Here is a 27,718-nt window from a genome sequence, read left to right on the forward strand (position 1 = left end):
AGTTTCTGTCAAGGTTTTATTGTCCCGATGCTCTGAGCAATTTCATTGTCGATGCTGCTGACCGTTGGAGGAAAGCTTTAGAACGAATAGAACAGAACGAAAATGCTACAGCATACAAGTTTTATTTAAGGGACAAGTAAATGAGATTAAATAGTTGAGAGAAAATTTACTGTGTACCTGTAACGTCCATTAGGTGTAGTTTCCTCCCACGGAGCAATTCAAATTTGTACGGAGGAGCAGTTGCCAGACTCCCAGGTTTTAAGGAATAAATTATCATACGGTTAGGATACCTGTTATAAATGTAGCTCTGCCCCCTTTCCTCGGAATTTATGTTGTGCATTAATTGATGGATTGTGAGTATCTGGTGTCACAACTACCAGGGTCACTTACGCCAAATAAGTGAATCTTGAGGGTGAATGTATCACTAACTGCAGCGTCAGGAAAAAAAGAAAACATATTATGAAAATTATCTATCTTATAATATACAATGGTTTATGGAACATATATTGAAGGATCTTTTACATATGTGTGTATTGTACACTGTTAGTCATTGCCTATTGGTTAACTCAGAGTATGTTAGAAAAAAAAATATTGTCACAAATTAGTCTATCTTCACATATATCCGGCAACATACTATGATTTTTGTAAAGAAAATAAGTCACTACTGTATATCTTTATTAGAAAAAGACTACACTTCATTTACATAATAAGTAGAATATTACTAAAATATTACAAAATTATGTACCTACAATAATTACAAATAATTTTATTGATTACAAAAAGAAAAAAATTATAGAATCAAAATTAACATCCATTTTACTGAAAAGTAGTATTTGATGATTTAATATTACAATAGCAGAAAGAGACGACAATTAGATGTTACATCGAATGTTACGTTTAGTCTATCGTGTTACAATTACATTGTCCAGAACTGCATTTGTAACAAGTGAATAAATAAGTAAGTTTAAAGTTCGTAACAAGCATCTGTCGGTGGTCAGTCTTAATGGGTCGTTAAGTGTTCATCAGACATCGGGTTCTTGAGGGGCGACTTTCGACGTTTAGGCTGAGCGGTCGGGGTCATTGCCCTGTGGAGCTTCCAAGGATATCTAGCCTCCTGGGGGAGGTCCCATGCTGAGTGACCGTGGGAATACTGGATTAACTGTGTGGTCCTGACTCCTGTAGTGTCCCCTTGAGGTATTTGCTTTACCTTTTGACCTGAGAGGACCCGGAAAGGTCCGGTACCAATTTCGACTGTGAGCGTTTATTATAGTGTATTTTGTGCCAGTAAGTGTTTTTATGTTTATACTGTTTTTTTGGTAATGGCAATATTTATTAAATTAAAAGTGAACGCTGTATTCGGTGTACTTACTTCAATACTACTTCTGTTCACGATAAAACAAATATGGTGTTTAGGATAACGGTAATGAGTTAGGTTTTGTAAATGTCGGGCTTTGTCAATTTATTTATTTATTTCTCTTTAGCTGAGAGGTAAGATGGCGAAAGAAGAGTGAGGGCAGTTAGTTAGCTAACCATGGTAGGGAGTTTTTTTTTTTATTGAAATTTCATTACAAATATCAATTAATTATATACAACTTTTCATACTTATATCAACAATATAACATACTAAGTACATTGATATATGGATTCAAATATTATTCACATGTGAAATGTTTTTCAAGTTCATATGCATTTGATAATACCAATTTTGTGTACTTTATTTTACATTTTAATATTGAAATTATTTGACTTGGTAACACATCTTCTCTGCTATACCACAAACAATTTACATACTCATTAATAAGTACACTTAATGTATTTTTTCTTCTTCTTTTCTTTATAATCAAAATCCAATATCAATAACCTCTTCAATCAAATTCTGGAAGCCACTTCCAAATTAATTTTTTAACATATTTACAAAAATAAACAACATGCAACATGCAGGTGATTTTCATTTTCCATACATTTATTGCAAAAATTATTATCAGCAAATATTCAATATCTTCAGTCTTTCCTTAGTAGCCGAATAATTCATACCAAAATCTTGTACATAATACCTTCTTTATTTTTGATAGAATTTGCATAATAGGCTACTCCATATATTGCCCCAGTTATGGCTACGGGTACCTCTCAATTACAATGGGCTTATGGGTTGGCATCAAATACTGATAAATATTCTTTTGACGTATGGAAAAATTAGGCATTCTCAATAATTTCCTTACATTACCAATAATATATTATAAAAGGGAGTAGCAACATAAGACATATTAGGGGAATCTTCTACAACCCACAACAAATTTATTCAAATACATGTGAATATAAGGCTAATTCTCGTCCATAACTATCAAATAACATAATATTCAAGAACGTACTTGTTAAAATAGCTGCTGTTTTATAAAACTCATTAATAACCCCAATACCACCTTTTGTTTTTGGCAGATACAAGGAATCCCTTTTAATTGGTTGGTAAGTTCCACACTCAAATACCGGAAAACAGATTGTTCGATAATTTTTGCTTGGAAATACATGACACATGTACCAGACTTACTTAAAATAAGAGAATTTACAAGAATAGCCTTTTGATATAAAGACAAGTATAGAGTTGAAAGCATATTTATTTTTACCTTTAACTTTATTGATTAAAGCATCCCAGTTTTCATCTACCATTTCTTTATAATCATTGGTTATCAATATGCCTAATACAATACACTTATGTTTGTACCAAAAAAAAAAAACTTCCTTCAGTTTTCTTCTGAAGATTGAAAAAGAAACCCACAAAATCACTTTGTAACTTGTTTACCTCTAATGTAAAATTTTTTAACAGTTAGTTTTACTACACACTCGAGTACTTTCAGGCCCTCTCTGTGGCCATTTTCAAGAGATGTTTGGGATGTTAGCCTGGGTCAAGGCCCAGCAGTCTTCTGGAACTTCTTCTCGTTGAGCTGTCATTTATGTGATGGCTGTTCTGGTTTCCTGAGAGTTCCAATCTCCCTCTTGTCACACTGATATCCCTGAGCTTGATGGTCAATGGGATTAATCCTTGAGTAAGGGTGTGGTCACCAAAAGTCTGTTGGGCAGGAAACCTGATCTCCAGGTCAGCAGGGTCAATCTTAGCTTCTTTTAATATCAAAGTTCGGCTTATGGGATCTTCTGAGGTTAAAACCTTTGTTTCCTTCTATTACTTTAATCTTTCTGATGAGTGCACCTTCTACTACCCTCCTGTGACTAATTTTGTTGCTTTTGTATATAAGCTACTGTTTTTTAAATCCATCCTATGGTCATTTTCCCAACAATGCCTAGCTATAGCTCCCCTAGAGAGTTAAGTTGTACTGCCCTTCTATGTTCTTGGACTCTCGTCCTTATTCCCCTACCTTATTCCCCACAAATTGTTGCAATTGATTATGTGTACCCCGCTACATCATCTGGATTACTGTCTTCTCCTTCCAATTTATTTTTACATACTTTGTTTTTACGGTATTATCAAAGGTATATACAAATTTATATTTACTTTCTTTCATTTTTAAAGTGATTTGTTTTCAGTTTTAGGCATAAAAGGGAGGGCAAACTATTTTCTTGTTTTCTTTATTCCATGTACTCCCCCATTCTCTACATTTGCTCTGAAAAAATAAAAAAATTTTTCTAGCTTTGTTGAATGCCCTTTTTCTGAACCATTCCAGATATGCTATTGCATCGAAGCTTTACCGATGTAATTATTTCTTGTTCTATCTTGCAAGGGTCACACTTTTTTCTCATTGCCCTAAGAAATAAACCTGTTAGAACCCCTATTTTTATATCATGACTGTGAAAAGAGAAGAAATGGGTTATATTGAGTTTGTATGTGTGGGCTTTCTATGTGCTGAATTCATATCCTGTTCTTTTCTTTCTATGAGTATGTCTAAAAAGGGCAGTTTTTTATTGTTACTTTTCTCTAAAGTGAATGGATATGTTATCAAACTTATTGAGTTCATTTTAGAAAAGTTTCTATTTCATTTTCATCACCTTGCAGAATAGCAAAAAATATCATCCACATATCTCCACCATCCTTGCAGTTTTAAGTTAGGGACATTAACATTAGGAACTAGATTAGTTCGAAATATTCCAGGAATTTTGTTTAGTATTCCTCATAGACTCTACATCCAAACCATTTTCACCTTCACCCTTTTCTTCTTTATGAACTTCTTTTTCCGTTGGTATCAGCTCGTATTCTTCAATGTTGACTATTTCTTCGATTACTATTTGCATGTCTTCGCATTCCACCTTTCTTCCATTTATAATTTCTTCATTGTGCAGTTCCTTCTTCTTCTGTTTCTACTTGCACGACTTCATCAGGATATAACTGCAAACGAGCACACATCTCGTCGACACTATTTCACTCGTTCGATAATCTTCATTTCCCTCTTCTTATCCTTCTTCCTTATTTTTTTACCTCCTTGGTTTCCCTGGGTACTTCCTCTTGGACCTTTGTCAGCTTCACTATTTGCGTATACATCAGTTTTATCTTCACTAATATCAATTCCTCTTTGGCTATCATTTACCTCTTGTCCCTCAATGTTATTTCCTTCTCTTATTTGTTTTCTATTATCACAATTATCCTTCTCTTATATATTATCATTTCTTAGCCTGCTTATGTCAGGGAAGTCTTTTTCATTCCACATACTAGTTCCTCCATAATATCGATGTTACAATCTTTCACTTATGGCCTCCTTGTCCGCATCTGTAACAGGTTCTTTTTCTGCCCATCATATAATATACTTAAGTTATCCAGACACTTATCGACGAAGGGAGGGATTTTATCTCTAATCTTCATCTTTATTGTCCCGTATCCCATTCAGCAGGCCTTTCGGGGAGGGGTCCCATACTGAATCTGTTGGTTCTTATTGAATCTACTTTTCCATATCTGCTCATAATATTTATAAATTCATCAGACAATTCAAATGGTGCATTCCTTATCGATACATATGTATACGAGGTACTTTTTATATTCACAACTTTCCCCCACTATCTACCTCATTTTATCTTAATTTGCTTATCCTCAAATTGCCATGCTATTTCAAAGAACTTGTTCTCTGAGCTAAACTTAACTACTACTTTATTCCTGCTTACATTCTGTGCCCCAAAACCCCAAAATGTCCGCATTATCAAGTTTTCAATTCTCTGAATAACACAATACATAAATTTTCGATGGACATGAAACCTCCAAGGAATTGTAGACCAATGGAGTCCTTTCTCCATATAAGCTTGGAAAACTAATCCATGTTGTTTAGTACTGTATCTCATAAAACAACAACAGAGAACGGGTAAAATTTATCATAGAAAAATAGACTTTCCCCAACGCAAACGCCTCGGGTAAAAACAAGTTTCCAAATACCCAGTCTACTTTTGTTTCTATTTCCGTACTTATAAAAGTTCCCACCTAAGTCTGTGTAGGTCGCATCACTTCACGATGCTCCATGCATTGTTATCAGCGCTTGAGTACATTACATCACCAAAAAATAAAGGCCAAGTACAGAGAGAAAGTAAATACAAGTTACCCTGACGATGTCTTCTTCTCTCCTTAGTAGGGAGTAGTGTAGAAAGTTAAGTATTAATAAGATTAATGTAAGGTATGTTTTATCGACAATTTTATTAGGGAAGGGCACAATTTTTTCTAACTATAGCCTTAATATTAACATACTATAACAACGACCTTACATATATTAATATGGTGAATTGTACAGAATACATATTTGAAATTTTATTTTCTTAATATCATTCTATTAGGAGAACGTTCATATTTTCTAATTTTAACCTAATGTTAACTTATCGTAATTATTTTACATTATATTTACTTAGTAAATTCTACATATTAATTTTTCACAAAACTTTTCTTAACAGTATAATGGTTGAGGTTCGTCGCGATGAATATATGAAGACATTCTTCTCTACCTTCTGTGTTCTTTGTTGTTTGGGTAGTTTCTCTCTTCTGGCTCAGATTCTCTGTCAGTTCTCTATTGCACTGAACTATATACTGGTTGCCAGTATATATAATCTGATTAATTGCTTTTACTTTGTATTTGTTGTGTATTTGATCTATATTCAGATCATCATATCCTTGATTGTCTCTTATTACAGACCTTGATTTTTTTTCTTTCTTTAATGCAATTATATTGGGGGTTGATGCTAATCACTTGGGTATTGGTGATATTCCATTATTGGTCTGATTAGACTTTTGTAGAATGGATTTTTATATTTGTGTTCATATTCCTAACACGTTTTAGCTTTGTATTCTATGTTCTTGCTATTCTCAGTCTTTCTGCACATATCTTTATATTCCTCTTTGTCCGAATTGCATTCCAATAGTAGCTATTCTTGCGCTTTTAGTCAAATTAAGTGGTTGTTGGTCTAATATTATTTGTGCAGGTTTTGCATGCAGATAGATTCCAGTTGGAATTTGGATTTATTTGTCTGTTTTTCCACTTTTTCCACTTATTTATTCTTTCTATTTGGTTTATTGGTTTTTGTGCTACTTGTCTTTTCAAAGTTGGGTCCCTTCTTCGTGTACGTTTTCTGGGTGTATAACTATTTGAGTTATATCGTCTGCAAAGCAGACATCAGTACAGTACTCTTGTGGTGGAGTCACATTTGATGTATATATAATGGATAACATAATGTTGGCTGAGTACAGATCCTTGTGGGACTCCCTATGTAGTTTTGTGAATTGATTGCTGCTATTCGATCTTTGATGAAGTGCATAGTATTTTCTCAAATGCGTAGAAGGTTTAGATGTTATATTTTGTATTTAATACCTTGTATACTTACTTTGTCAATGCCTTGGCTATATATATCTACATACTAGGTTGCATAGGTACTTTCTTCTTTGTGATGATAGTGCAATTCTCTCATGTATTGTTGCTATTGCAATCTGGGTTCCTCTTCCTTTTCTAGATCCATATTTGTTTATCTTGTGTAGTTTATTACCTTTTAGGAACAACCTTAATTTGTTTAATTATTCTTTTGATATTTTACCAAATATTTTTAGGAATGATATTGGTCTATAATTCTCGACCAGACAAGTATCTTTTCCTGTCTTGGGTATCAAAATCATTCTTGCATTCTTGAATATAATTGGAAAATGTTTCATTGTGGGACCCCAATTGTCTCTTTAAGTAAGTTTTCAAATTCAATGTCTGGTAAATTTTGGAATTATGGCCTTGTTAATTCCACTTCCTCCCGGTGCCTTAGTTTAAGACTTTAAGTTATTCATTTATTTTCCCGCAACTTTATTTTCCGTGTTAGTGGGCAGTCTTCATCGAGTCTGCTAATATCAACTGCATGGTGCGGATTTGGTCTGTCTGTTGTTCAATGAAATTCCTAAGCTATTGGCTCATGGTGGTTGTCGAAATTTTGGTTATCGTCTTGGGTTATCTGGAATATTTCCTGGACCAGTAGGCCTTGTGCAGTACTTTTTTCTCTTGATCATCATACATTTTTTCTCATTCCTGTGCTTTATGTATAGTGATATTAGTTTGCTTCCCATCAGTCTTGAAACGGAGTTATTCGGTTATTGTACTGTACTTGTGTATTATTTATTAGGTCATCCCAATTTTGATGATACAATCTTGGAGTTTTCTTGTACTAATGCTCTTGTAGTGATACACATCTTTTCAGTGTTCTTAAAGTTCTTTGTCTAATATTTCTTATATTTATTTCATTTTGAGTTTATTGTTGGTTGTCTACTCATTTTTCCTACTATTTCATTTCTGAAGCTTTCCGACTTTCTTTTTATATTTTTGTATTTCTAAGGATGGAATCATTTATTGGATTAGTTGACAACGTGATTACTATTGGTATATGATCAAATGGAGGTTGCTGGTCCTTTCGTAATAGCAATACTGAGGTGAATTTCGTTATTTCCTTATCATATATGGCTTTCCTTTCTGTTATCAATCTATTTCTTGACCTGTGTAATTAGATGCGTTTATCCAAATAGTTGGTGTCTGGCATTTTAGATCCGAAATGAGATAGTTTGGTTCCTCTTTTCTGCAAATAACTTCATGACATCCGGAAGTTTGAAATAATGTCTCCTTGGCGGCTGTTAACCTGTCGTGATCACTATCGGTCCTTTGTTAGTTTGAACTGGGACTAATAAAAAGTAGTCTAGGAAATCTATTATCTTATGTCTAATATTATTCCTGATTGCTATTGCTATTCCTGCAAAGGGTTCATCAGCGAAGTCTTGCATATATGTATTACACCCAAACATTTTCATAGTTTAGTTTTATATCGTGTTCATTGATTATTATTATGCCAGGGTCTTCTATAAATATATTGTATAATTCAAATTTCTGTTTTCCTGTATTTCACGTTATTGAATTATTTAACTAATCCCTAATTGAGTCCATTTGAATATCAATGGTGTAATAATTATTTTTATCATTTTTCCGTTTTCTGGTATTCCTGGCTACTGGCGTAATATGTTTTGACGCTGAAGTTGATAATCCCTCTGGATTCTGCAAAATAAGAGAACTGGAGAAATCTGAGAAGCTTAATAGAGAGGCTGTGTTTTTAATTTAATTCAGGCTTTGCAAATTTAACTTTATAGTGAAAATCAACAAACAATTCTATGAAAATGTTCAATTTACAGGTGGCCACTGTTCGAGCTGCTGGGTAAGAGCAAGGTACCTTGGGCAAGAATTGTGGGCGCGAGGTCACACTACTCGCAACATACTGACAATGGATCCTCACGATTTCGGGGCATATGCCATGACGGTGTTGAACAGTATCATGACCTGCATACCCTCACTGGAGATATATTGTGCCGAATCATATACTCTTAAATTGTTAAAATTTTACTTATGTTAGCACTTGCTAAGAAAGGTCATTTTTTGTTTTGTTTAGTAGTAGGTTAGTTGGTTCAAGAACCAGATAATTTATGCAATTGCGAAATTCATTTATTGAACTTAAAATACTGATTCTCGGTTAATCTATAGGTATCATAACTTGATATAAAAAAATAGGTTGAGACAAATTCAACAATTATTACTGCATAGACTTTATCAATCAAAACTGCAGGTCTAGATATATGAAATAGAATAAAATCCCTGGCTCACATAGCTCAACTCCTAGCCTCAAATAGCTGAAAACTCAAAAAATATGTATAGAATCGCATAGCTTAAAATCTTAGACAAAAAAAAAAAAAAAAAAAAAAAAAAAAAAAAAAAAACCTACAAAAAAAAAAAAAAAAAACGCTCACAATCACAGTTTAAGCCCGTAGACTATCTTCCCTTAAAATCCTAAATACTCTTATTTCTTTAAGTATCATTACGTTCAGAAGTATAAAAGTTTCATTATAATTTGATGTAACTGCTTTATTTATTGCACTATTGGTAGAGCCTTTAGTAACTTACGTCTAAGTCTTATTTTAGACTTAGTACGCCTTCGAAGAGTCACTTCTTTCAGTCTTAAAAAAGATTAGCTATTTCATGAACGTGTCTGATTTTTTCAGTTAGATTTTAAAACTTTTTGCTTCGAATGAGTCATCCGTTGTAAGTCTGTTGCATAATCATTAGCCCTAAATATTTCTTGAAGCTTCGGTTATTTTTTCTTACTTTCTTGGAAGTCTATTAAATAATCACTATCCTTAACTTGCTCCTAGGCTTTATTAGAAATTAAATGTTCTTCCTTCAACGGGGTTGGCAGACATCGTCGACAATGAAATAGTCAAGAGCTTCAGAGCAATAAAATGCTGACAAACTACTGTTGCTGAAGCAGACGCCTCCTGACCCCTTGGAGTTCCTCCCTCCGGCGGTCTCTAGAGTCCCACCGCTCCCTCCAGACTTGGTCTCCTTCAGGGCAGCACGTCGGAGTAATCTGGGAGTAGACGAGAGCCGGGAGTCTTCTGTAGTCTGGAGTAATTGGGGAGTAGTTGGAGAGGAGGTAGGCGGTCGGAGGATGGCGTCTTGACTCTGCTTTTTGGACAAATTTCTGGCGTTGGAGGTTTCCTCTACTTGGCGTCTTCTTTCTGGTGTAATGTAGCTCCTGTAAATATATAAAGAAAATGCCCTTAAAAACAGTAACCCCATATAATGGAAATCTGTGATATTATTTTCCTTCATACGTACCAAATATAATGACCAGAAGAGAAGTCCAGATGCTATAGATTATCGATTACATAATGGCTAAGGCAATTTGCTGTGCACGTGTACAAAAGTATGCTTAAGTGAAGGAATATCATTCATTATAATGAGGCTTCGTTTAGAATAAAGTTATTATTACTGGAAGTGTATTGAATAAAGATGTTATTCCTTGTAAACTGGGTGGCGCTATTCCAAAGTCCCATATTCTTTTACATAACATGAATGAGTATCGGAATATCAAAATAACTAATGTTGCAGATATGGTAAGTTATCTAATAAAAATGACAATTAGGAAATTTTGAAAAAAATCAAACAAATTTGACATTAGGCTTTAATGTGTAAATTCTTCTTGTAGTTTGTGTCATTTTTGTGACCCTTTAAGGTTGTAATGAATCAGCTGCACAATATAGTTAAAACAATGCTCTTGTTAGAGAAGTTTTGGAGTGTGTCTGTTAGCATGCTAACAAGCTCTTTTTGATGTATCATACTATATCAAATACACTATTTGAATTTGCATTTGTCGGAAGCTTGTACTTGTATGTATTAATCGGGCAAACAGGATCAGTAAGATTTAAAATATTCTATTATAATTCCTTTTATTTATATAATCATCACCTTCGATATCTTATAAAAGTTTTAATACTAAACATTTTCATACATACCGTGCACAAGCGTAGTAATTTTTATTCTTTTAATCAACAAATGATCTGTAATTTCGTGTTTATACCTGAAAGTCACGGTAAAGGATTATCCTTCACTCCAGAGTACTTAACCACACCATCTAAGGTGTCGATTAGTCCTATGCACAAAATTTGATTTATGGCCACACACAAACTCGCTGGATTTAGGCATAACCATTGCGCATTTTCCCACGCTACAGAATTCGAACTTTCTAATCCCAACATGCCACCAGTTTGTTCTGGAAGCTACAGGAATAACGAAACTGAACTCTTAAATGAATAGAATGTGTTTCGGGTGATGGCTTCAGAGGATATAGATGTTAGGTTACTAACCTAACTGTTGATAAATTGTAGTTAGCACTAGTGTGGATGCTAGGCTGAAAATTATACTCCATTAAAATCTATGGCATTTCCTCGAACATAATAAAACTCGAAATGACCTTTAAAAGTTCACGTTTTAACACTACACTGAAGCGACATATTCGGTTCCTTACCGCCATGGTGAGCTGTAAACGTTAGACTGAAGAATTAAAGTCTGTACTCAGGGTTTAAGATTTCTCCTCCATATGGACTTCAAACACCCGTTTAAACACTAAAAACTTCTGTGACAATAGATGGAAGTTATTACAACCATTCGTTCTTTATTTGTTCTACGGAATATGATAATGTTATTCACAAGGTATGGGAAATATTCACAAAAGAATTAAAATCTCTTATTTGGGATTTTCTACTTAAAGGTCCATTTGAATCTTGATAGTGATAGCTAATTCTATATTGTAATTTATTTATTACGTAGACAAATTAGTTATTCATCCACCTATCAGTTCAAAGTTTTTATATTTTTTCAGTTTAATACAATTTTTGCATAGATCTGACGACATGCGGGCATATAGATATGGCTTGTGATAAAGGAATATCAGATCTATAAAGGCAGAATAGTCATATGCTCTACACAATGTGCAACTCTCATTTGTATTTCAATGTCTTATCTCTCATTTTCATTTATTTTTTGGTCAGGAAACTTAAGTAAAATCCATATTCATTTGTGTAACACATATATTATGTTTTCTAAAACATACAATAAAAAATCGGTATTAAGTACAAATAATAAAACCGAGCAGGTTTTGATCACTTTCATTAGCGATATATTTTTACATCTAATATCAAATAAATAGTAAATAAAATAATTACGACAATTCCTTCCTATTCACAAACGCGCCTGGTCTACAATTAATTTTTGAAATTCACAATTAAATCAAAACGCCAACAGGCGTCTGATCGGCCTACAAGAAGTGACTGTTTTTCTGTAGGTGCCGCTTCTTCCTCCTCCTCCTTCGGCGGGGAGAAGGTTGGCGACGGAGGCGGCGGCAGTGCAGCCAGGAAGTCCACAAGCTGAAGGCTCCTCGTCCCTTGTCGGCCCCAAGATGCTAGAGTCTCCCTCTTTTCTGCCGAAGTCTCTCGGCTTCCTCTTCGGCCAAAGTCTGCCTGGCCTCTTCGCCCTTCGTCTCACGTCCTCCCTCCAGTCGGAGACGCCGCCGACAGTTTGCACGGGAGCTTTTCGGTAGGCAGGTCATGACAACGTCCTCCACCACCATCACTCCTCCACCAACTGCTGCTGCTGGAAAATAAGACCAACTATTAGGCGGTGAAGGGAACAATAAACAGATAATAAAATAGGCAAATGAAACATATCTCGAGACTATGTTAGGCCTATGAAATTAGTTACTCCATCCAAGATTGTTTGCAATAATATGAAGCATTTTGTTTCAATGGAGGTATCAGTAATCCTTAAGAAACACGAGGTCTGTATTTAGAAAAAAATATATAATTCACTTAATGAATAAATTGCAATGAATTGTTAAGACCCACACGCACTGTAATATTTCTTACAATAGTACTATAGAGTCTTAAAACCGAAAGAAAAAAATCCGAAATTTACCTTGTTGTACGCACTCCATAATATATTTCCTAAGTCGAACTAGGAGAGTAATCCTGCAGAAGGAGACGGGAGACCGTATATGGTGACACCAAGTGAGCAGAGGTCAAGACTTCATAAGAATTTCATCGGCCATCGAGGTTTCTCTTCCTTTGGATGTACTTTTCTTAATGGAAGCTCATCCTAAAGGTCATTACTCTCAGTGTATTCTAAATCCCTAAAAAGGCGGTAGACCCAACTGGTACATTGACCACATGATAATCCTTTCGTAAAACTTAGGAAGCTGACCGTGCTTCTCCCCCTAAGCCTTACTTGCTCTGTGGACGGAATTATTCCTGGAGAATTATTGTCTCCCTTGCGCACTTGGTCACAAATGAAACACACGGATTGTGGATACACTTTTCCTTGACCTTTTAGAATCCATTTGGGTATTTCCTGGCTTTGTTTCTCTTGTCAGCAACGGAGTTAAGAGCTAATTTGTCTTTTAGAAACGTTATTATCATCAATAAAGATATTTGAGTATAAACTAAATAAAATATAAATGTTAACTATCACTCTTCCTCCTTTAAGTGTAAATTCATATTTTTGGACTGTGGTTTTCACATGATTCACATAGCTTCCAATAATTATTAGGCTCGTTTGTCTTTCTTTAATAAGTAGTTTCTTTTTACTTTTTTCTTAGATCTTAACGCATGGAACTATAAACATGGAATGGCCATGCGTGTTAAATGTAGATGACGTTGAATGAAGCTATTACAACATCGCCTTGCGGACGGCCTGTGAAAAAACGTCTTCACTTTTTAAATTGATCCAGCAATTCCTTATGTGAAATATGTAATATAGAGGAAAGTGCTATTGATCTTTTTTTATTTTTGTAAAAGAACTGAACCAGTTTTCAAAATGGCTGAGAAGTGTAATTGAAAACATTTGTAATTTGAGCCGGAGAACAATATGAAATTTTTATATTTTGACTTCAATACCGAAAGTAATTGTAGGAGGAATGTGTGTTATATTTTTATGGTATTCTTATATATATACGATATGGTGTACTAGAAATGATTTGAATGTGGTTGCAAATGATATCATAAGGTTACTTATTAATAATTTCAATAATTACAGGAGAGATTTATATTTAATAGATGGACAATAGGATAAAGAACAATTACGGTTCCTTTTTAGAAATTTGGCTGTTTTGAAAGATCAGAACATTATTTCAATTATATTAGTTATATTTTTTTCTGAAAAAATGAATAGTTTATAAAATTTTCTAATTGTAAATATTTTCATTTTGTTTATGTACAACTTTCACTATGTGAATTTACTCCTATGTATCTCACTTTAATAATAAAAAAAAGAAAAAAAGTACTTGTCGTCCTAAATTTCCACAGCCTTTAATAATTAAAGGCTCATTGGAAAGCTCTTGAAAATCCCTTTTAAATGCATATAATTAAGCGTGTAGGAAATACGATGCTACAGCGTTTTAAGTAAAGATATCTAGATATTAATTTTACCTGGGTTCGCTTTTTTACTCTACTGTTCCAAGTTTATTATAAATTTTGATAAATTTATCATCGGTTAAAAGCTCTTGAAAAGCACTTTCCAATGAACCCAATGAAGCACGTATATGTCTCATACAATAGAAATAATCATGCAATGTAGCCGTGTGCTGAGACAGTGATTTCATGTCTTGCCATGGGGTTGTGTAGTAAATTTTACCACTAAAGCCTGTTGAACCCTTTATATATAATATCCCTCTAAGTATCAAAGTCTTTACACTCTACTTTACATTTTATGCACTACGTAGGTCTTATCACCTTGGGACCCTATCACCTGACACAATGGATTTAAATTGTAGTTATGTTGACTTATATCAGTCATTATTACAAAAAGAAACACTTGTTAACATAATTTATATTCACAGATCACTTATTAACGTCACTCTTATTTAATAATAATAACTTTAAGTCTATGATACAGGCTGGTTTACCACTAAATTACAGAATTTGCTAAATGTACAAAAGCTGAACTCGAAACACTGGGTATTACTGCCCCTGGAAGAGAACAAGTTTATTGTATTTCTGGCGAATGCTTCTACCCTGAAATGCCTGACTGTGGAGTCTGGCTACGCGGTGGTAGCGTCAATCAAAGTAAATGCCCACAATCAAGCGAATCACATCATAGTAGTGATTTATCTACACCAAAGGATGTCTGTTTCACTGGCGCCATAACAAAGCTCTCTCCACCCTTTGCAATGGCGGTATGTTGCACACGTCGGAATTCGCTCATGTTCATTCCATGTTTATAGTTCCAGGATCTTACGTAATGTCTAAGTTGTTTCACGATTGTACATTTGTCATTTGAATTCAGTCGTCTTGTGCATGGAAATTCTCTCTCGTGCTTGGGGCTCTCTCTCTCTCTCTCTCTCTATCTCTCTTCTCTCCTCTTCTCTCTCTCCCTCCTCTCTTCTTCAGATTTCTTTTATTTTCAAAGCTCCATCTTGGGTTATTTCCTTGGAGAAATGTTTGTTATAGACATTTTAGTTTATATCTTCTTTTGAGAGCTGATGGTTCCGTTCTGGGGCGATATCCAATGTTCCTTGTGATGAGACCCAAAACTATAAGTTCTATAATTGTTTCTTCCTCATCATCGCCTTTCTTAATTTATATTTTCATACATTCTACTCCTGATAATATTATCATGAAACTACCATTAATTTTATAATGAGATGTGTTTCTTAAATAAAGTTGTTTTTAAAGTTATTCATTATTTTTTTTATTTTTAAGAATCGAGAGTCGATATCCTTATTTGCTCAATGAAAGCAAACTTAACTGGTATCCTATCCGCACGATAATTCATTCCTAATGAACCTAGGAGGGACCATAGCTCCTCTCTAAGGCGTTTCATTCCCATTCCAAACCGGTATCAAGTTCTAGCATGTCATTCCAAAATGAAATGAGCTCTCCGCGTCAGTTGATCTCCGCATATCTGCCAATTCTATAGCATCAACAGAGAAGGAAAACAATTGTTATCATTACAGACATCAAATACCATCTTTTTCGTTACGCAGAATTCTAAATAAATTACACAGGTTCATGACTGAAAAAGTCTTAGTTTTAAGTGTATTCATTTATTTATTTATTGATCTATTTATAATCTATTTATTTATTTTCAATAAAAAACGGAATCAGATCTTCTATCAGCATGGCATCTAATTCAATCAGATCCGTCGTGCGTTTAAAGCCATTGGTAAGCATCTAAAAACTGTCTCCAAGGGGCACTTCCGGTGGTCACGGTATATTTGGAGGCATTTCCCCTTTCTACAGATATCTTGGTTCCTTAATCTCTCTCTCTCTCTCTCTCTCTCTCTCTCTCTCTCTCTCTGACAAGATAATTGATTGGAATCTTAAGAAGGACGCACTCCTCGTTATAGATAATAACAAGAAATATATCTCCTAATCTATAGCATTCATCAACTACCTTCAAATTTCTAATTTTATTTTAGTAATAATGATAAATGTACATTTACAAGTACTGACTAAATAATTAAAATGTTAAAATAAGAAAATAGCTGTAAGATTTAGAAAGAGAGAGAGAGAGAGAGAGAGAGAGGAGAGAGAGAGAGAGAGATAACAGGGCGGAATAAGAAGGGGAAATGAAAACGACCCCTATAATCTTATAAATATGGCCCCGGTGTTTTGTCTCAAAAGACATTCAATCAACGGTCTGTCACACGTATAAAGTTGTCCTTTTGTAAAATTGGCATCAGGGCAGATATTTAAACGCCACGCCTTCGTGGTGGTGGTCAAACTGTAATGCTCTCCGGAATACGAGGATTTTGAGGGCTGCTTAATGAACAAGAGCCCGTGCTAGGCATAGCGCCAGGTTAATCATAAACACCGACAACAAGGAAACCTTCAATGAACACGTCAGCTGACCTTCGATTCTCTGACGAATAAAGGACTGTGACTGTTGTTGTTGTTGTTTGAGATTAAGCTGGCCTTATGCCTTCACGGGCACTTGCTCACAGAGTAGCCAATAGATCATGAATATTTTGCAGATGGAAAGGTGATTTTAAGGGTTTGTGGGGTGAGCCTTTTTATCATATTAATGGAATATGCAGGCGACATATATCATTTGCAAAAGTGAAAGAAAAGAGGAACATGCGAGGTTACAAGTAAACCCTTTTAAACCCTAAGGTACCCATCAGTTGGAAGAAAGAAAGAATCGATAGTTGTGAGTCCTGGCGAGTCAGAGATAGCCAGTATGGAAGTCGGAAAAGTTATCGTCGTAGAAAAACGGAGAAAAAAGTTCATAACTCTATAGAGTTCTAGTACCACATTTCATTACTCGAAGATAGAAAAAAAGCACCGATCGTTAGTGGTAGAGATCGATGATAGAAAAACGAAAAATTAGAAACTGCCAAACAAAATTTAGCAACAGCTTAAGCGGTAGTTGAGTGACAGTTGAAGACAAGTCGGTCGTTAGACGTGAGGGGGCCGAAAACTGGAAGGGAAAAGAAGGTTGTAAGTAGAAGAAAAATAAATTAATTGCCAACTAAGTAGTTTAACAATTAACAGGCAGTGGAGTTCTGTAGTGATATCTCGGTTCGAGGATATCATCTGGGAGACTCATCTCTACATCCTGGACTTCGTGAAGGATTGCAGCTAGCAGTTGCTCATCATATCCAATGTTACAGTTAAGAGCTATATTTAAATGAATGGAACTCATCGTAAGTCTCCCACGAGAATGACGTCGGTCTGAGTTTCGCTATCATCACTCAGGTGTCGGTTAGGTCTTTGTTTTAATTAATGTTCATCCGTGGGACTGTGACTTCTTCTGTTTGAGTTCTTGCCTCGACATGCAAAACAGGAGCTGCTGACGGAGTTTCGGTTTGCATGTAATTCTCTCTCTCTCTCTCTCTCTCTCTCTCTCTCTCTCTCTCGTGTATTGTCCTATATATGCCAAAAACTTTGTTTCGACCGACTCAGTGGGCCTATAACAACACGTTTTTGTACACGTGCACAACAAGATAACTTGGGTATTAGGTAATTGATAACCTATACCATCTAAACGTTCTTTCAGTCATATATATGATGGATATGAAGAAATAAGCCTATATTAATCGTTTTATTGACTCGACAACGAAACAAGATATTGAACTACAATAATAAATCTAATTGGAAAAACAATTCGAAGAAATACACAGTTTACACTGCAAGTTAAAGAAATATGGCAAATTTATTTATATTTTTTTACATACTTATGAAAATTCCTTCGTTCTCAGTTTTATATAGATATTGTCATATCACCATTATCTTATAGATTTCTATTACAGTTGTTATAGAAACTTACTTTGTCAGCTTTATTCAACATTCAACGGGTCAGGAGGCTCTTTTTACAATAAAATGTGGAGTTTCTTTCAAGGTTTTATTGTCCGATGCGCTGAGAAATTTCATTGTCGATGCTGCTGACCGTTGGAGGAAAGGTTTAAAACGAATAGAGCAGAACGGAAATGCCTACAGCATACGGTTATATTTAGGGGAACAGTAAACAAGATTAAATAGGAGAGATACAAAAAATTACGTATACCTGTAACGTCCGGTAGGTCTAGTTCCTCCCACGGAGCAATTCAAATTTGTACGGAGGAGCAGTTGCCAGACTCCCAGGTTTTAAGGAAGAAATTATCATACGGTTAGGATACCTGTTATAAATGTAGCTCTGCCCCTTTCCTCGGAATTTATGTTGTGCATTAATTGATTGATTGTGGGTTACCTGGCGTCACAACTACTAGGGTCACTGACGCCGAATAATGTGCATTAAGAATAGGACTCCTGAAGGCAGACTGATCTTGAGGGTGAATGTATCGCTAACCGCACCTAAAGCATCAAAATAAAAATTAAGAAAAACATTGAAATACACCTCATATAACACACAATTTTTTTTAAGGAACACATATTGAATGATCTTTTCCATACGTGTGTATAGCATGCTGCCAGTCATTGCAGATTGGTAACTTGGAGTACCTTAGAAAAATAATATTGTCACAAATTAGTCTATATTCACATATATCCGGCAACATACCATGATTTATTGTAAATAAAATAGTCACTATATCTTTAATGTGCTTTGAAACAGACATTTCTAGATTTTACTAATAAAGTTCTGAAAAAAAAAAAAGTTTTCAATTTGATACTCCATCATGAAAAGTGGTATTTTTTAATTTTTTATAAGAAAAATATTACACTTCGTTTACCTAATAAGTAAGATAACACCAAAATATTACAAAATAATATACCTGCAATATTTAAAAATTATTATTGATTACAAAAAGAAAAAAAATTAGAATCAAAACCAATATCCTTTATCATGAAAAGTAGTATTCGATGATTTCAGTGTTACAATAGCACAAAGTGACGACAATTAGTGTTACATTGAATATTATGTTTAGTCTGTCGTGTTACAATCACATTGTCCAGAACTGCAGTTGTAACAAGTGAATAAGTAAGTTTAAAGTTCGTAACAAGGATCTGTCGATGGTCAGTCTTAATGGGTCGTTAAGTGTGTATCAGGAATCCGGGATCTTGAGGCGACTTCGACGTTAGGCTGAGCGGTCGGGGTCATTACCCTGTGAGTTTCCAAGGAAATCTATCCTCCTGGGGAGGTCCCATGCTGAGTGACTGAGGGAACATTGGATTAACACTGGTCCTGACTCCTGTAGTGCCCTTGAGGTATTTGCTTTACCTTTTGACCTGAGAGGACCCGGTACCAGTTTCGACTGTGACCGTTTAGTGTATTTTGTTCCAGCAAGTGTTTTTATATTTATACTGCGTTTTTGCTAATGGTAATATTTTTTAAATTAAAAGTGAATGTTGTATTAGGTACAGTTACTTTAATACTAATAATGTTCACGATACAAATATGGTGTTTAGGACAATAGTAATTGACAAATTAATTCTGGCATTGTCAATTTATTTTATTTATTTTTAGCTGATAGGTAAGATGGGGGAAAGAAAAGTGAGGGCAGTTAGTTAGCTAACTATGGTAGCGAATAATGTAGAAAGTTAAGTATTAATAAGAGTAATGTAAAGTGTGGTTTATCCACAATTTTATTTGGGTAAGGGCACAATTTTTTTAAACTATGGCCTTAATATAACCTATTACAATAATGATCTTACATTATATTAACATGGTGAATTGTACAGATTTTAACGTTAATGTTAACCTAATGATTTTGCAATATATTTACGTAGTAAGTTCTTATATATTACTTTTCCACAAGACATTTCTTAAAAGTATAATGGTTGAGGTTCATCGCGATGAATATAATTCTGAAGATTCTCTGCTCCACCTTCTGTGGTCTTTGTTGTTTAAGTAGTTTCTATCTTCTGCTTCAGATTCTTCTGTCAATTCACTATTGCACTAAACTAGTTTACTCCATATACTGGTTGCCAGTATGTAGAATCTGATTAATTGCTTATACTTTGTATTTGTTATGTATTTTATCTACATTCGGATCATCATATTCTTGAATGTTTCTCATTACATTCCTTTATTTTTTTTAACGCTCTTATATTAGAGGTCAATGCTAAACACGTGGGTATTGATGGATATTCCATTATAGGCCTGATTAGACTTTTGTAGAAATGGATATTTATAGTTTTGTTCATATTCCTAAAACATTTTAACTTTGTATTCTGTGTTCTTGCTATTTGCAGCCTTTCTGCGAAATGTCTTTATATTCATCTTTGTCCGAATTGCATTCCTAAAGTACATATTCCTTTGCTTTTAGGCAAATTAAGTGGTTGTTGGTCTAATCTTGTTTGTGCAGGTTTGTGTGCAGATAGTGATACCAGTTGGAATTTGGATTTTTTTCTGTTTTCCACTTTATTCAACTTATCTTACTATTTGGCCCATGGTTTTTTTGTGCTGCTTGTCTTCAAAGTTAGGTCCCTTCTTCGAGTACTTTTTTCTGGATGTATAACTTTTTGAGTTATATCATCTGCAAAGCAGACATCAGTACAGTACTCTGGTGGTGGAGTCACATCTGATGTATATATAATAATTTGGATTATGTTGGACTGAGTACAGATCCTTGTGGGACTCTTCTTAGTTACAGGAATGGATTCCTTTTGTAGTTTTGTGACTTCATTGCTGCTGTTCGATCTTTGATGAAGTTTCAGTTTTTTCTCAAATGCCAAGAAAGTTGAAATGTAACATTTTGTATTGAATTCCTTGTATCCTTACTTTGTCAAATGCCTTAGTTATATCTCTACATACTAGGTTGCATAGGTACTTTCTTCTTTGTGATGATAGTGCAATTCTCTCATTTATTGTTGCTATTGCAATCTGGGTTCCTCTTCCTTTTCTAAATCCATATTTGTTGATATTGTGCAGTTGGTTACCTTCTAGGAACAACCTAAATCTGTTAATTATTTTTAAAAATATTTTACCAAATATTTTTCAAATGCAATGTCTGGTAAATTTTGAATTATGGCATTGTTAATTCCATTTCCTGCTGGTGCCTACTTTAAGATTTTAAAACTTTTAATTTATTTTCCCGTAACTCTACTTTCCTTGTTAGTGGACAGTCTTCATCGAATCTGCTAATATCAACTGCATGGTGCGGATTTGTTCTGTCTGTTGTTCAATGAATTCCTTAGCTCTTGGTCATCATACATTTTCTCATTCTTGTGCTTCATGTATGGTGATGTATTAGTTATGCTTTCCATCAGCCTTGAAACTGAATAATTGGGTTATTGTACTGTATTTGTGTGTTTTATTAGGTCTTCCCAATTTTGATGATATAATCTTTGAGTTTTCTTGTACTAACTTCTTTTACCGATACATATCTTCTTTTTAATGTGTTGTTCCAACTTGGTATAAGTACTGTATTTTGGATGTTGTTGTAGTGCCATTCTACTAATTTTAATTTGCCACTACTAATAGGATGTGGCAGTGTAGTGTATTTATTTACGTATTGGTGTATGATTTATTATAGCTAACTCTATATTTTTGTACCATTAAAGTTCTTTGTCTACTATTTCTTTTATTTATATTTCATTTGAATTCATTGATGGTTGTCTACACATTTTTGAAGCTTGGCCAACTTTCTCTTTTTCATATTTTGTATTTCTGAAGATAGAATAGTTTATTGGATTCTCCATACGTGTGTATTGTATACTGTCAGTCATTGCCGATTGGTAACTTAGATTATGTAAAAAAAAAAAAAATAGTCACAAATTAGTCTATATTCACATATATCCGCAACATTCTATGGTTTATTGTAAAGAAAATAAGTCATTATATCTTTAATGTGCTTTGAAACAGACATTCTCCGATTTTACCAAGGAATTTCTAAAAAAAAAAAATTCAATTTGATACTCCATCATTAAAAGTAGTATTTTTTTTATATCTTTATTAGAAAAATATTAAACTTCATCTACATAATAAGTAGGGTATTACTAAAATATTTCAAAATTACATACCTACAATTTTTATTGATTACAGACAGAAAAAAATTAGAATCAAAACCAATATCCTTTTTACTGAAAAGTAGTATTTGATGATTTCAGTGTTACAATAACACAAAGGGACGACAATTAGTGTTACATTGAATGTTACGTTTAGTCTGTCGTGTTACATTCACATTGTCGAGAACTGCAGTTGTAACAAGTGAATAAATAAGTAAGTTTAAAGTTCGTAACAAGCATCTGTCGGTGGTTATTCTTAATGGCTCGTTAAGTGTTCATCAGACATCGGGTTCTTGAGGCGACTTCGAAGTTAGGCTGAGTGGTCGGGGTCATTGCCCTGTGAGCTTCCAAGGATATCTAGCCTCCTGGGGAGGTCCCATGCTGAGTGACCGTGGGAATACCGGATTAACTGTGTGGTCCTGACTCCTGTAGTGTCCCCTTGAGGTATTTGCTTTACCTTTTGACATGAGAGGACCCGGCAAGGTCCCGGTACCAATTTCGACTGTCCGTTTAGTGTATTTTATTACAGTAAGTGTTTTTATGTTTATACTGAATGTTTGGTAATGGTAATATTTTTTAAAGTAAAAGTGAATGCTGTATTCGGTGTAGTTACTTTAATACTAATTCTGTTCACGATACAAATATGATGTTTAGGATATCGGTAATGAGTTAGTTTTGTAAATGTCTGTCTTTGCCAAATTAATTCAGGCTTTGTTATTTTATTTATTTATTTATTTATTTTTAGCTGATAGGTAAGATGGGAGAAAGAAGAGAGAGGGCAGTTAGTTAGCTCACCATGGTAGGGAATAATGTAGAGAGTTAAGTATTAATAAGAATAATGTAGTGTGGTTTATCCACAATTTTATTTGGGTAAGGGCACAATTTTTCTAACTATGGCTTTAAAATTACAATAACGACCTTACATTATATTAACATGGTGAGTTTTACAGATTACATATTTGAAATTTTATTTCTTATTATAATTCTATTTGGCTAAAATTCATATCTAATTTTAACCTTAATGTTAACTTATGGTATGATTTTATATTATATTTACTTAGTAAATTCTACATATTAATTTTCCACAAGACATTTCTTAATAGTATAATGGTTGAGGTTCATTGCGATGAATATAATTAAGAAGAAACTCTTCTCCACCTTCTGTGGTCTTTGTTTTTTTTCTTTTTTTTTCTTTTTTTATCGGTTTCTCTCTTCTGCTTCGGATTCTTCTGTCAATTCACTACTGCACTGAACTAATCCATATACTGGTTGCCAGTATATATAATCTGATTAATTGCTTCTACTTTGTTTTTGTTGTGCATTTGATCTTTACCCAGACAATCATATTCTTGATTGTTTCTCATTACATACCTTGATATAATTTTTTTGTATTGCGCTTATATTGGAGGTTGATGCGAAACACTTGGGTATTGGTGGATATTCCATTATTTTAAACTTTTGTAGAAATGGATTTTTATATTTTTACATTCCTAAAACTTTTTTGTTTTGTATTCTGTGTTCTTGCTATTCTCAGTCTTTCTGCACATATCTTTATATTCCTCTTTCTTCGAATTGCATTCCTATAGTAGCTATTCTTGCGCTTTTAGTCAAATACAGTAGTTGTTGGTCTAATTTTATTTGCGCAGGTTTGTATGCAGATACTAATACCAGTTAGAATTTAGATTTATTTGCCTTTATCTAATACTTCTTTTCAAATTTAATTATTCTTTCAATTTGGCCCATTGTTTTTTGTGTTTCTTGTCTAAGTTGGGTCCCATCTTCGTGTACTTTTTCTGGGTGTATAACTATTTGAGTTATATAGTCTGCAAAGATCAGTACAGTACTCTGGTAATGGGTTCACATCTGATGTATATATAATATGGATAATGTTGGACTTAGTAAGAGATCCTTTTGGGACTCCACTTAGTAACGGCAATGGAGTCCCTATGTAGTTTTGTGACTATTGGTGCTGTTCGATCTTTGATGAAGTTGCTTAGTATTTTCTCAAATGCCTAGAAAGTTGAGATGTAATATTTTGTATTGAAGTCCTTGTATCCATACTTTGTCAAATGCCTTGGCTATATATCTCCACATAATAGGTTGCATAAGTACTTCCTTTGTGATGATCGTGCAATTCTCCCCTATATTGTTGCTATTGCAATCTGGGCTCCTCTTCCTTTTCTAAATCCATATTTGTTTATATTGTGAAGTTGATTACCTTCTAGGAACAACCCTAATCTGTTGTTAATTATTTTTCTAAGTATTTTACCAAATATTTTTAGTAATGATATTGGTCTATAATTCTCGACCAGATAAGTATCTTTTCCTGTTTGGGTATTTAAATCATTATTGCATTCTTGAATATAATTTGAAAATGTTCCATTGTATCTCTTAATTTTTCAATGCAATGTCTAGTAAATTTTGAATTATGGCCTTGTTAATTCAACTTCCTCCTGGTGCCTACTTAAAGATTTTAAATTATTAATTTATTTCCTAGTAACTCTTATTCTCCTTGTTAGTGGGCAGTCTTCATAGAGTTTTGCTAATATCAGATGCATGGTGCGGATTTGTTTTGTGTCGATGATGTTCAATGAATTCCTAAACTATTGTCTCTTGTTGATTGCCGAAATGTTGGTTATCCTCTTCGTCATCTGGAATATTTCCTGCCAGTAGGCCTTGTGCAGTACTTCTTTCTTTTGGTCATCATACATTTTCTCAATCCTATGCTTTATGTATGGTGATGTATTAATTTTCTTCGCATCCATCTTGAAACGGAGTTATTGGGTTTATTGTACTGTATTTGCGTATTTTTTATTAGGTCTTCCGAATTTTGATGATACAGTCTTGGAGTTTTCTTGTACTAACTGCTCTTGTAGTAATACACATCTTTTCAATGTGTTGTTCCAACCTGTTATAAGTACTGTATTTTGGATGTTGTAGTGCCATTGTATTAATTTTAACTTGCCACAACTAATAGGGTGTGGAAGTGTAGAGTATTTATTTACTTATTAATATATAATTTATTATAGTTAACTCTATATTTTTGTACCATTATTAAAGTTCTTTGTCTACTATTTCTTTTATTTATATTTCATTAGGATTTACTGTTAGTCTTCTCATTTTCCCTTCTATTTCATTTTTGAAGCTTTCCCAACTTGCTCTTTTTATATTTGGTATTTCTGAAGATGGAATCTTATATTGGATTAGTTGACAATGTGATTACCATTGGTATATGATCAAAGGAGGTTGCTGGTCCTTTCGTAATGGCAATACTGAGGTGAATTTCGTTATTTCCTAATATTATGTCTGGCTTTCCTTTTCTGTTATTTGCTACGAAAGTATCAAAATCAGGTCCTAAGTGAATACATCTTTTATTTGTCAATCTATTTCTTGACCTGTGTAATTAGATGCCTTTATCCAAATAGTTGGTGTCTGGCTTTTAGATCCGCAATGAGATAGGTTGTTCTCTCCTGCTCATTAACTTCATGACTTCAGGAAGTGGGAAATAATGTCTCCTTGGCGGCTGTTAACCTGTCACGATCACTATCGGTCCTTTGTTAGTTTGACTCTGGACTGCTAAAATGTCGTCTTGGAAATCTATTTTGTCTAATATTATTCTTGATTGCTATTGCTATTCCTGCAAAGACTTCATCAGCGGAGTCTTGCATATTTATATATTACACCCAAACATTTTCAGTTTAGTTTCCTATAGTCTTCATTGATTAATATCATGCCAGGGTCTTCTTCTATAAATATTTTTTAATTTAAATTTGTTTTCCAGGATTTCACGTTGAATTATTTTAATTCTCGCTAATTGAGTCCATTTGAATTACATTGTTGTAATAATTCTTTTAATCATTTTTCCGTTTTCTGGTGTTCCTGGCTACTGGCGTAGTGTGTTTTGGCGTAGAAGTTTATCCCTCTGGATTTTGCGAAATGGGAGAACTGGAGAAATCTGAGAAGCTTGTGTGTGTTTTTTTTTTTTTTTTAATTCAGGTTTTGCAAATTTAACTTTATAGTGAAATTCAACAAATAATCTAAATGAAATGTTCAATTGCCACTTTTGGTGCTGTTGAACACTTAAGCTTCGAGCTGCTGGGTAAGAGCAAGGTACCCTGGGTAAGAGCAAGGTACCCTGGGTAAGAGTTGTCAGAGATGGGTGTGTGGGCACGAGGTCACACTACTCTCACAACATACTGACAGTGGATCACGATTTTGGGGCATGTGCCATGACGGTGTGAACAGTATCATCACCTGCATACCCTCACAGGAGATATGTGCCCAATCATACACTCTTAAATTGTTAAAGATTTTATTTGTGTAGCACTTGCTAAGAAAGGTCATTTTATTTTGTTTAGTAGGTTAGTTGGCTAAAGAAGCTGCATAATTCAATGCAATTGCGAAATTCTTTCATTGAACTTAAAATACTGATTCTCAGTGAATCTATATATTTCATAACTTGATATACAAAAAATAGGTTGGGACAAATTCAACAATTATTACTGTATAGACTTTATCAATCAAACTGTAGGTCTAGATATATGAAATAGAATAAAATCCTAGGCTCAAATAGCTGAAAACTCAAAGTATATACATATATATAGTCATAGGTTAAAATTCCAGACAACCTAAAAATAATCCTATGCTCACAATCACATAGTTTAAAATCGTAGACTTTCATCCCTTGAAACCTTAAACACACATTCCTTTCAAGTTTTTTTACGTTCTGAATTATATGTTTCATTTATACTAATAAATTGATGAAACTGCTTTCCAGAATTTGTTATTGCATCATTGGTAGAAGCTTCTAATTCTGATTTTAGACTTATTCCTCCTTCGAAGAGTTTTTTTTTTTTCTCTCTAAAGTCTTGAAAAAGATTAGCTTTCCATGAACGTGTCGGGTTTTTTAGTTTGATTTCAAGACCTTTTTCTTCCCTCGAATGAGTCATTCCGCTGCAAGTCTGTTGCATAATCATTAGCCTCATATTTCTTGAAACTAACTTTTTTTCTTCCTTTCTTTCAAGTCTATTAAATAATCACTATCCTTAACTTGCTCCTAGGCTTAATTAGAAATAAAAAAAAATTTTTCTTGCAACGGTTAGCATCGTCGACAATAAAATAGCAATAGAGCTTCAGAACAAAATGTTGACAAACTATTGTTGACTGAAGCAGACGCCTCCTGACCCCTTGGAGTTCCTCCCTCCGGCGGTCTCTAGAGTCACCGCTCCCTCCAGACTTGGTCTCCTTCAGGGCAGCAGTTCGGAGTAATCTGGGAGTAGACGAGAGCCGGGAGTCTGCTGTAGTCTGGAGTAATTGAGGAGTAGGTTGGATAGGTAGGCGCCGGGAGGATGGCGTCTTGACTGCTTTTTGGACAAATTCTCTGGCGTTGGAGGTTTCGTCTTCTTTCTGGTGTAATGTAGCTCTTGTAAAATAAAGAAAATACTCTATTAAAAATTGTCTGTAAATTATAAATGGAAATCTGCGAGATTACTTATATGTTAAGGAAATGTAAAATTAACT

At 34.2% G+C, this 27,718-nt stretch overlaps 1 long non-coding RNA gene across 1 annotated transcript in view; it reads left to right on the top strand.

Moving 5' to 3' along the window:
- Window positions 1–26,752, top strand: part of LOC135202668 (uncharacterized) — a 47,887-nt gene extending 21,135 nt beyond the window's left edge. The window contains exon 3 of the long non-coding RNA XR_010311776.1: window positions 26,329–26,752. This is a non-coding gene — a long non-coding RNA (uncharacterized LOC135202668). The remainder of the gene's footprint in view (window positions 1–26,328) is intronic.
- Window positions 26,753–27,718: the final 966 nt, after the last annotated feature.

This window comes from Macrobrachium nipponense, chromosome 33 (assembly GCF_015104395.2).
Source record: "Macrobrachium nipponense isolate FS-2020 chromosome 33, ASM1510439v2, whole genome shotgun sequence".
In the NCBI taxonomy this organism is placed as follows: domain Eukaryota; kingdom Metazoa; phylum Arthropoda; class Malacostraca; order Decapoda; family Palaemonidae; genus Macrobrachium; species Macrobrachium nipponense.